At 40.3% G+C, this 12078-nt stretch overlaps 1 long non-coding RNA gene across 1 annotated transcript; it reads left to right on the top strand.

Annotated features, from left to right (window-relative positions):
* Window positions 1–10322: 10322 nt before the first annotated feature.
* On the top strand, window positions 10323–11205 carry LOC119280948. Its single transcript, XR_005138226.1, has 2 exons — window positions 10323–10756; window positions 10841–11205. It is a non-coding gene; the product is annotated as an uncharacterized LOC119280948 (long non-coding RNA).
* Window positions 11206–12078: the final 873 nt, after the last annotated feature.

The following is a 12078-nucleotide window of genomic DNA, read 5'->3' as shown; positions in this document are numbered from 1 at the left end:
ACATAGAAAAAAAATTGAAGGCCGTAAGAGGAAGCTATCTCCCGTTCTTCATCAAACATGCATTGTTTCCTATCGGAACCACGAGCCTTCTAGTGAGTTGCTTCGGTTTGTGAGGGTGTGTGTCCAAACTTTTCTCAAATAGGACAATTTTTTTACCACATCATCTTGGTGGCATGACATTACACCAAGCAAGGTTTCATGTTTTTTTGATCATTTTTTAATTTTTTGGAATTAAAATGCCATGGCACTCCATGCATGTGTCCATGCTATGAGACCCAATATGTTTGAAAATTCATTTTAATTTACTGCACATGGAATTAACTCGCACACAAGTACATAAATATGATTTTTAAACCATTATGGTTAGCCGTTGCATGTACATGTAGTTCTAATTTGAATTACGGTCATTAAATGGCTAGAAAATCACTTAAATGTCTTCAAAAGGTCAAATGACCACTGAAATTTTCTAAATTTTCACATGACAGTTGTATTAGTGCACGTTAAACATAGCAAAAAATTGGAGGACGTAATAGGAAGCTATCTCCCGTTCGTCATCAAACATGCATTGTTCCCTCTCGGAACCACGAGGCTTCGAGTGAGTTGCTCCGGTTTGTGAGGGAAGTGCATCCAAATTTTCGTCAAACATGCCAAATTTTTTACCACATCATCTTGGTGGCATGACATTACATCAACCATGGTTTCATGTGTTTCTGATCTTTTAAAAAAATTGGAATTTAAATGCCATGGCACTCCATGCTTAATTGTGTCATAACCGTTAGACCAATATGTTTGAAAACTCCTTCCAATTTACTGCACATGGAATTAAATCGCACACAAGTACACAAAATATGACTTTTCAAACTGTTATGGTTAGCTGTTGCATGTACATGTAGTTCAAATTTCAATTACGGCCATCAAATGGCTAGAAAATCACTTAAATGTCTTAAAAGGTCAAATGACCCTTGAAACTTTCCAAAATTTGACATGACAATTGTATTAGTACTACAAATTTTCTCGTACATTTAAAACACCATCCGTTGCCACTTTACTCCAAATTCATCTTTCACAGCTAATAAAAAATATCTACAACATCACACATAGTTGTTTCGTAGGAATCGTTTGCGATGAAAGTTTCTAGGTCTATTTAAGTCTTCCTCCTTAAGCTTCGCTGGCTCGTCTGCTCCAGTGCCAGCAACCCCCGAATCCACAAATCCCGATCCCCATTCCCGCACCTCCTTCTTGCAAAGATGATGGCGTAGAAATGCTTCATGAAGGCCTGTACGATGGCCGTGTCCCCCCCCCAAGCGTCGCCGCCTACGCTGAGAGTGTCGCGGCCGCTTCTGTCGAGAGGGCGTCTGGGGCAGCCGACAGGGTAGCTGCAGCAACTGAGACGGCTGCAGCTGCTGCTGCGACAGCGGCTGCAAACGCAGAGAGTGCTCGAGCTGCCGTCCGTGCCGCTGATGTCACCCTGGCCCTAGTCGAGGCCATCCACGCCAAGATATTCCAGGCCACCTCGGAATCCAGCATGCAACCCATGTCCAAAAAGGCGGCGGTGGCCATGGAGCACCTGCTTCCTCATGAGGTCGCCGAGTGGGAGCTGGAGATACAGGAGGCGGCGGAGATCGAGGAGCGCCGGGAGGAGGAGTTGCGCGTGGCCCAGGTCGATGTAGAGAAGAGTCTGTCCGTCGAGGAATCGACGATGGAGTACCAGTGCGAGCTCTGGCGCAGCCACTACTACGAGTACTACAACCTTGAGGGTTGCGCTAAGGACGAGGATGAGGACGCGGTCCACTTCAGCAGGGGGGACGCGGAGTCTACCAACGGCGGCATGTCCCCAGGACAAGTCATCAACGTCTCATTTCACACCGGTGATGCATAGGCCGGCACGGCAGCGGATTTGTTAAAATTATGTGTACTTAGGCTTTGTTTTTAATGCTGGTCTTTTGTTAGAGCAATATTTAGGTCAACTAGCTCTGTTTAATTACTAAAATTGCTCGATCAGTAAGTGTGGTATGTGTGTTGTACACTCTTTTGTGTGCCCAAATTAGCAAGCAATGTTAAATTATGCAATGACGTACCCGAGGAAATTTCCACAAAAATTTGAATTATCAAACTCATCCCGTGCGCGTAAAGAAGAAGAATCGTTTGTGATGAACACTATCATTTAAAGTGAATGGTGTCCAGCGGCACCGCGCGCAAAGTTTCCCGCCACATTTCGAAATTTTTGGCCTACCGCCAAAATATCTACCCTCCCCCTTCCCCACCCCCTTTTCTCCCCGACCACAAGTCACATTTTCCATGTTTCCCCCTTCCTTCCTTCCTTCCTTCCTAAGCTATAGCCGCTTCCTCGCTTGCTTCCTCACTCTCGCTGTCTCGCATCCTACCGCTGGGGTCGCCATGGTCTTCTTCAAAGACCTCTCCAACGGTTCCTCCTCCGACGATGACTCCTTCACCACTCGGGTATGCCTCTCTTCTCTCTTTTGGGCTATGGGTTGGAATGAAGGATTTTTACCCGGTGGTCGATTTGAGTCATTTCTTCCTCTTGTAGTTCCCTAGGACCATCAGTTGCAACGAAGGGAGTAGGGTGGCTGAAGATCTGTCTGCTCATTGTCACCATCAATCCATGCATGAAGCTAGTTGCGTTTGAATCTGTGGACAATGGGAGGAAGTTTCTGGCATGTGCATAGAAGGTTAGACCCTCTTTCATTGTTACAAATCATTTGTTAGATGTGATTTAGACACTGTCACGGTCCCAACCCATTCATACCACACCTTCAACCAAATGCATCCTAAGACAGTGTCATAGTTTGTACCTAGTATCTAAAAATGTTTCCATCTCATCAGTGGTGCCATTAGAAAATTATTTGGCACCGCCTAAGAAGTTTGTGCCGCCAACTTGTCCACACATCCGAGCAGCCAAGCAGTAAAATACTAAATCTTTATGGCACGAAGGAACTAGGCGTTGGAGCAACTAGGTGCTCCGGAGTTTGGGTCCCTGATTTTTTTTGCTGCATCAGCTCGCCAGTGTAGGGCACCGGTGCGAGATGTAGCAACAGTTCTCTTTACACCGGTTTTGACATACGTAGTGGACGGTCTTAGTGCTATTAGTTCTATATTACTAAATTTGTGCACGTACACACCTGTTACTATCAATTTGCTGTCATCCAAACACTGTCGCTATGCTATTGCAGTTATATTTACCTTCCTCTTAAAATGTTCAATTTGTTATTTATAGTACATGAGTAAGAACTTGTAGCATTGTTGTAGTTAATTATAGCTTCTGATGTTTCAGAATTTGGTTGTTGTCTCAGTAGCAATTAATTCATTTGCACATTGATTTTTTTGTCATAATTAACCTGTTTCTTCAGTTTTTCAAAATAAGTATTGGTGATTTTCTATGTTGCTTTAAACCCATTTTCCCTACAATTGTTACTGATCTAGTTTTAAATATTATAGGATGAACAGAAGTGTTCTTACTTGGAGTGGGTTGATCAAGAGTGGCCACAGTCTTTGAAGATGTGCCTAGCAAAGCTCTAGAGCATGTATTAGAAAGAGAACAGAGGTAGGCTTAGAGAAAGTGTTGTCAACGCTAAAGAATATTTGAAGATGCAAGATAAAAAGAGGAAGGTGGAGAATGAGCTCAGATTCTTTAAATTAGACTTTGCTAAGATGGTGTTGGCGAAGGAGGAGGCACTTTCCCAGTTGGCGAGTGCAAAACAGGTTCTTACTGAGCTGGAAGCAGAGGTGGATAAGACGAGCCTAGATGATCTCGATTAGGGAAATGAATATATTGTTCTAATATTGTTCTTATGAAGTTGAACTAGTTATCTGATGTACTGTGTTGTTTTCAGGCAGCTATCGTACTGTGATGTTAAAATATATCTATGTGCCTGATATGAAATTGGCAAACAGCTGTTCGATATGAAATGTGAATTTGCATAATACTAGAATTATTAACTGTAAACTAATAAACCTGCTAAATGGGTCATGGAACTTTGCAAATGGTTCTATAAGTAAAAGCGCTTGTGATGGATAGCCCAATGCCACACAGTTTTCTTCATCAAATCGTGTGTGATGTAGTTGATAAAAACAAACATTTAACCAAGGCAGAGCGTGTGTGATAGTTACACCTATCACACAAGAGCATATACATAAACCTGTGTGGGATGTACATATGAATGAAAACGTTTTCCCTGGATTGACTGTGTGGGATGTACATATGAACGGAAACGTTTTCCCTGGATTGACTGTGTGGGATGTACATACGAACGAAAATGTTTTCCCTGGATTGACTGTGTGGGATGTACATAAGAATGGAAACGTACTCCTTGGATTGACTGTGTGTGATATACATACGAACGGAAATGTTTTTCTGGGATTCACTGTGTGGGATGTACATATGAACGAAAACGATTGGGTTTCGATGCCTCGCCCGATCGCACACGAGCTCATTTTTCCCCAGCCTGTGTGCCGCGAGGGCCTATCCCCGAATATTTCTAGGTTGTGCGGGAAGGACCCCCCTATTGCCCACACTCACTTGGCGACGGTTCCAAATGCCATCGTGGAAACGGGTTAAAAACCGTTTGTATAGCACCGACGCGTACCAGTGACATAAAGGGCATAAAAGGCAAAAAGGGATGACCAGTGGAGCTCCATGGAGGAGCTGCACCCTTGAACGTCCCAACTTCATGGGGGCCCCCAAAGGGGGTTCCTTGATCCCAAGTCCTTCTAGAAGCCTTTTGGAAAAAGCCCCAAAAGGTGGTTTTCCATAAAATATCCATAAATTGATTTTCACTATTCACGAAGACAATTTTCCATGATCGTGAAATCTGAAAATATTTCTATGGGTCTTAGAATAATTCCAGTACCCACACAAATGATTCTGGACACGTTCCAAAACAATTTTTGATTAGTGATTTTCATCTGGGAAAAGCAACCAAACTAGTTCCGACAGCTCCGGAACATTTCCGTTTTTTATCTCGGAAAATTCCCAGAAGTTTCCAGAATGATTCTGGCACCCTCCAAGAATTATCAGGAGTGTGCCAAACCAACTTGATTTAATGATATACCCTGAAGCAACTTTTCAGTTTTACCAAAACTCATCCGGTGTCCTCTCTCTCCGGTATTTTTCCGCTGTCTCCGAAACTTTTTCCGGAGATTTTCTCTCAGACTCCCTATCTAGTATTCAGCAGATAGATGACCCTTAAGCATGTGACCCTATAGGTTCGTTGAAGCATAGACATGACCGGAACACTTTTCGATCAATGATCCACATCGGAGCCGTGGATACCCATATTGACCCCTACACCCACACGAATGAATATTCGAGTGAATCTCTAGTTGTTGTGTGCTATTCTTGTTGCTTTGCAATATGTTACAAACACCCAAGGAGAGACTTACTTGCATCCCCGTGGATCAACAACTTGTCCACTATGCTAGTTACCTCGTTACCGGTTTTGTCCTCTTTTCTCGTTTCTGTGTTCCGGCATCCCTATGATCAAATCAAACTGTGTCTGGTCAGACGATAATGGATACCGTAACACTGTGAGGGCCCGAGAATATCTCTCCATGTCGGACGAGCAAATCCCAATCTTGAACTATCAACTTAATTACTTGACACACTTTTCCATGAACCCGTAAGCCGCCGTAATAGCCACCCATTTACGAATGACGTTTAACAAACACCAAAGTTCATGAAGCAAGTATGAAGAAACTCGATACTTTCATGGTCTAAGGAATTATGCAAACATTAACCATCTATGTGTTATTAACCATAAACTTGTGACGAATGTATCTCATAGCATAACATCAATTCGGGTCAATTCAACAAAAATTTTCTTCTAACATTGTGCCCTCAAAGTTGCTGGCATACACATGCCCATGATTGGGAAAACATAATCATCATGAAACACCTGAGCTAGTCTTAGAGGCACGACCAACAATACATCTTACCATTTATCATTCCACACGTGCACATGGGTTTTCCCCAGAGCCTTTATGGATATACGGGCTCGAGAACCACAACAGTTATAGCATGGAACATAAACATAATCATGAACTTGGAGATAAATAATAACATTTATTATTGCCTCTAGGGCATATCTCCTACAGACTCCCACTTGCACTAGAGTCAATAATCCAATTAATGCTAATCCACTTTACACCTATGGCATACCGGTGTAAAATATGCTTCGCATGTGGTATAGCCTGATGTCCAACGGATCTGACAACTTCAGCTCCGTGTGTATCTCTTCATATCCTCGCATTTTCACGCTTTCACAAAATACATATTTTGTGCAGACTTGGCTTTGTATATATGTGAATAATTGGTCGAAACCTGATTCCTCGGACTGAGTTATGGAGCAACTATCTGCAATAGTGCCCCATTAACCAAAGCCTTCTTGTAACCATACTAAGTTCATGAATGAACTATATGATTCAACATCTTTGTCTTCGTCACTTCGAAAGCGGCAACATACTTCGCCTCTGTTATAGAATTCGGCACAGTAACTTGTTTGGAAGAATTTCCAACTAATTGTGCCACCATATTGTGTGTTACACAAAACCCTCGATTTAAATTGAAAATCACATGGAGAAATGATGAAGACTGTATTGATGTAACCTTTTACAACAAACTCTTCATGATCTCCACTTGTGAGAAAACATGTCATCAGTGCTACTTTAGTACTCAATGACCCTTTTTCACTGTTGTCCCATGATCAGTACTTCTGATCACTTTGGTATCTATACTCGCACACTACAAGAAATCTGTTAATCCGTGACGGATTTCTGATGACGATTGGAAATACGTCACCGCATCCGTCACCGATTAGCAGGACATGAATGAGCATAAAAACATTGACCTCTTGAAGACGAACATTGATATACCGTCACGAAAACTGTCACAGACTGACCAATTGGACCTACCTTTTTCCCTTATACACTAGTATATCCGGACTGTCACGGATTCCTCTTATTTATGTGTTGTGTGGATGCTCCTTGTTTGACCCATGTGTCGTTCAGAGCTATTAGGAATACACGCATGTCAGTGTCTTTACTCTCATAGTAATACTGCAAGAAATATGAGAATATGCGCTCGTGGCCACGTCAGTGAATAGTAAAGTGCTGGCCCCACATGTCATTGCGACGGAGAGAAATAATAGCAAGAATAATGCGCTCGTGGTTATTGTCCCATGTCAGTGAATAGTAAAGTGTTAGACCCACATGTTATTACGACTGGAAAAAAGTAGCAAAATAATAACGTAAACTAAGACCTAACGAATAACCGTGAAAAAGTGATGTGTCATCCCATTGGAACAAACATAAAACAAGGAATATTACACAGGAAAAGGAGCGTGGTGGGTGGGATTTGATCCCAAGTCTCCTGGGCAATAACCGTGTACAACATTTTTGACAAATCTATAGCGTGTTATACTTGAGGCGACATGGTCCGGTTTATTTCCATTTTTCTCCTACTTGAAGCGAGTCAAGCTGGTGTTTCTCCTCTTTTTTTTGTTTTTTTCGTTTCCTTTTGTTTGTTTCTTCTCCTGGTTTTTTCATTTGCTTCTTATGTTTTTTTCCATTTTATTTTTCCCTTGGATTATTTCGTTTCTTTTTCAGTTTCCATTTTTTGGGTTCTTCCTTGTTTCTTTTTGTATTTCATTCTACATTCTTATGTACTGGTTCAATATTTTTCAAATACTTGATCAACATTTTTTATACATGATCAGCATTTTTTCAAATACCTATTCAAGATTATTTTTTTAATACTTGTTCAACATGTTTCAAATACTTGTTCAACATTTTTTGGATACTTGCTCAACATTTTTATATAAATGATCGACATTTGTCCTTAAAATACTTGTTCAAGATTTTCAAATAACTGTTTAACATTATTATATACATGATCAACAGTTTTCCAAATATTTGTTCAACATTTTTCGAATATTTTAAAGTATAAATAAAAGTACAAAAATAAAACCAAAAAGAAAACAGAAAACGTAAAATGTAAAAAAAGGGGGAAAAGGCGCACCCTACACACAATCCACACTTATGGCTAGCACAGTGCGCATAACTGGGCCAGCCCAACTGTATAGCATACATCTTTTTATAAGAAAAAAAAACTTTGAGCGATTTTCCTAGTGCGTTTCCTACCTTTTTCGTTTTTCCCTTTTTTCCAACTTTTTTTTCATTTATAAGTTAATCTTTTCTCGTATTAAAATTACAAATATTGTGTATTTAAAATATATATTTATTTTCACTATTGTTTACCTTGAAGAGCCAAATATGAACTTTTCCTAAATTGTACGTGGTTTTAAACTGTTCAATGTGCATTCAGAAGAACATTTCCTGAAGAAAAATACATTCACAATTATTTTATAAATTGTTTAATAAATTTATATATATTAATTCAGAAGAAAAATCATGCACAATTATTATACAAGTTTTTCATGCATGTATAACATTTCCTGAAAATACATTCAATTTTTAAAAAAAATTAACAACAAATATAAACCTGAACATGCAAAAAGAAAAAAAGAAAACCGATAGATGAAGCGATCACTACTTCATCCATTGGCCTTGAATTTTTTTTGTACACTCAACACATGCCATTAGATGAACCATGTCGAAATTTGGTATTTCCCGGGGTCCGTTTGCTATACTTAAGTCATCTAGTGAATTTCTAGGCACTTGCTGAATATAATTCAATTTTCAAATGCAGATGAATGAAAAGTGCACAATATTCGTTTAAAATCATATTTACGTTAGCAAGTCTATATGTAGGTCTTATGCAAGAAAATCAAAGAAAATTTCTAAACATGAGGGTGACAAGGCATGACCCGAGCATGGCGATTACCCTTTTTTTTTAATTCTGAAAAAAATGCAAATGGAGTCTGAAAAACATGAAATTTGGCATGGTACCCTCGCATTACATTCAGAAAATGTGGTGAAAATTTCATAAGGTTTTGCAAAAGTTATGACATACGCTGCTTAGAAACGAGACCATCTCTGAGAAAGAATCAAGGTTTTGAGAGGCAATGGGTCAGATTTGAAGGCAAAGCGGACATGATTCATCTGTTGACATTGAAATTTTTTGTACACTCGACATAAGCAATTTCTTGATAGGTTACAAATAAGAGTTTGAATTATCCATAACAAACCAAATTACTTAACAAGGTCCTGTCTATTAGTTATTTGAAGAATAAAAATATTTTTTTGCATAAAATGTGTCTATGTACATTCAAATTGTTAATAGGAACATAAAATTAACCTTTCTTCAAAATTTCAAAAAAAAATTGTACTTTTGAGAAGTATTCATATGTTTTAGAACATATAATTATCCAACAAAAGAAAATCATGTATTCAAAAAAATTATTGGTCTATTGCAAAATTAATTCAGATATGCCAAAAAAATGTTCCAAATCTAAATCAAAAGTAGGCCCACATGCTTTTTTTAGCTTACCGTCCACCTTGTGCCCAACTACACTTGCATGCCCTTTCGTCCGAAAGATAGTTTGGTTTCTAAGCTTCCCGAGATATGCATACCTTACAGAGCAATCTATAGTCCATATTTTTCGAAGTTACCTAAGACTTTAACACAAACACCTGAGGTCTGGAAAGGACCCCGTACCGGTTTTCATAAATTTCTGAATAGTTTTAGATATTATCATCATTTTTCGCGATAGCTTGGAAATAAAAGTTCAAGTTATCCCTAACAAACATTCTATATTTTCATCTATCTCCAGGACATAAGCTAAACTGCAAATTACATCTTTATATATATTTATTTCTGAAAGTTTAAACCTTATTTGAGATACAAGTAGTTCAGGATGGAATTACTTTTAATAAGAGCACTTAAATTCATTTAAAGTATTAAAAATATTAAATCATATTAGAAATATTTGAAAGACTACAAAACCTGATATTAGCAGTATATTACATGTAAATAATGTATTGTGGTAAATATATGATAAATGTTCTTGCAAGTTACTTTATAAGGGTGCCTTTATTCCTTAATGAAAATGAAAAAAAATATGACAAATTCAAGACCGCCTCAGTTGGCTGGGCTGAAGCGTATAAAAGCCCACTAAGGTTCACAAGGCGTGTATCCCACATGAGACAATTCATGCGTTCTGATTGGTTGTCCCAACCCTCCCACGGATCGAAGATAGCCACCGTCTGATCCTCCCGAATCCAACGGCAAGGAAACCTCCCCTCTTCCTTGTGTTTCCACGATCCACCCACGAGACAGAGGCGTCGCTTATCTTCTATCGGGAGGAAGTGGATTTCGGTCGGCTCTCTTCCAGATCCTGCACCCTCCCCCCTCCCCATCCATGGCGGCCGCCACTACACCAAGACAAACGCTGGTAGCCGCCGCTGCAACCTCGCAATCCATAGCATCTTCCCCTCTGCATTTCGCAACCTCCGCATTAGCAGCCGCCGCCACATACTTTTCATCCACGGCCATCTTCTTCTCTGCATCTCGCACCGACCATCCGCCGCCGCGACGTTAGCCTCGTCTAGTAGGCGAGGACGCCCCTGAAGGCGGACCAGTGCACACGGCGCCGGTGCCATTGCTATGGACGGTACCTGGTGCATCGAGTGACCTGGTCCCTCATGGGCATGCAGAAGCTAGATGGGCCAGGTGCGTTGACTACAAGCGTCCTCGAGGTCCCGCTTCAGACTTGCCTGGTGATTTTCTGTCGCATAGGACTGGCGGGATCCTCAGATAGCTGTGAGCCGCATGTCCCACCAGGTCTCCCTCCCCCTGTTCCTTTCAATTTTCCCATCCTTTTGTTTCCGATTTTCCAAGCCGTTCTTAGGGCTTCTCGATACACAGGTAATACAGGTTCCATGGACTCTTCATCGATGGAGACAAATCTCTGGTTAGGACCATGGTTCGAGGCAAGATGGTTGCAAAAATGGTGTCTCCCTCTGATGAATTTGACGAGTACGGCAGGGTCCATGTCCACAAAGGCACAAGGATTTAACCCTAGTTGGCGTATGGCGAGCGCCGCCGGCGGTTGAGGAGCTGGAGAGTAGCTTAGTGTTCTCCAGGAGCTTTGCAATTTTATTTTTTTAGCAATCTTTTTTGCTTTCTTTTTTGAGGGAAAGATCTTGTTGCTTTGTACAGGTGTATTTCCCTGTTAGTTTATGTAACTTACATTTTATTTAATGAAATGAGCATATATTTTTCTGACAAAATATATTGGCTTAAAAATATCATGGACCAACAGAAATGAAATGAGAGGTGAGTGTGTCGCTTGTATTGAATTAGTGGGCCTTGGACGGACCATAGTTTAATGGGCCAAAATTTTAATTGCGTTGATGGCCATATGGGCTATCACTCTTGGACCTCGTTGAAACTTGGTGGGCCAAAATTTTAAATGGGATGATTCCGACATGGGTTGCCATGTTAGATCCATGTCAAATGATGACGTGGCAAACATGTTAACGTCGTTACAAGCATGTCAGTTAAGCATGCCTAGGGCAGATCCATGATGGTCGAAATCCGTCAAGGACGGTACGATGTCAAATTATGACGCGATATACATGACGGATTTCATGTCCGTCATGGGTGGATACCCATGATAGTTTTTCACTGATCCATGACAGATTAGATGTATCATCTATTAACAGATTTCTTGTAGTGACAACAGGTTGGGAGTATTGGACATATCTGGTTGTTTTACATACCATGGAATATATGATTAATCCCAACACAGGAGTGTGTGGAATCTCCATCATGCATTTTGCTCATCAATGTTTTTGGGACACCGAGTCTTGCAAAAACTCTTTCCATGTGACTTCAGCAAGAATCACTCCTTGTCGTTCTTCGTGCTAAATGGTTTTAGCATATTGTTAATATGTATGTTTGCTCAGGCCCATTAGGTAAACCTATCTTCGTAGATCATTATGCCTAATATCAAGGCTATTTAGCCCAAGCACTTCATCGAAAAAACTATTTTCAAATGAAGTCCTAATTCGTGTCAAGAAATTTATTTCCAATTAACAATGTGTCAAGAACACAAGGTTTTCAGAAATATTATTATGCTCCCCACTTACTTTCTTGAAACC

The sequence above is a fragment of the Triticum dicoccoides genome, chromosome 3B, assembly GCF_002162155.2.
Source record: "Triticum dicoccoides isolate Atlit2015 ecotype Zavitan chromosome 3B, WEW_v2.0, whole genome shotgun sequence".
In the NCBI taxonomy this organism is placed as follows: domain Eukaryota; kingdom Viridiplantae; phylum Streptophyta; class Magnoliopsida; order Poales; family Poaceae; genus Triticum; species Triticum dicoccoides.
Note: the sequence above shows the minus strand (reverse complement) of the source record. Positions and strands in the feature narration are given on the sequence as shown.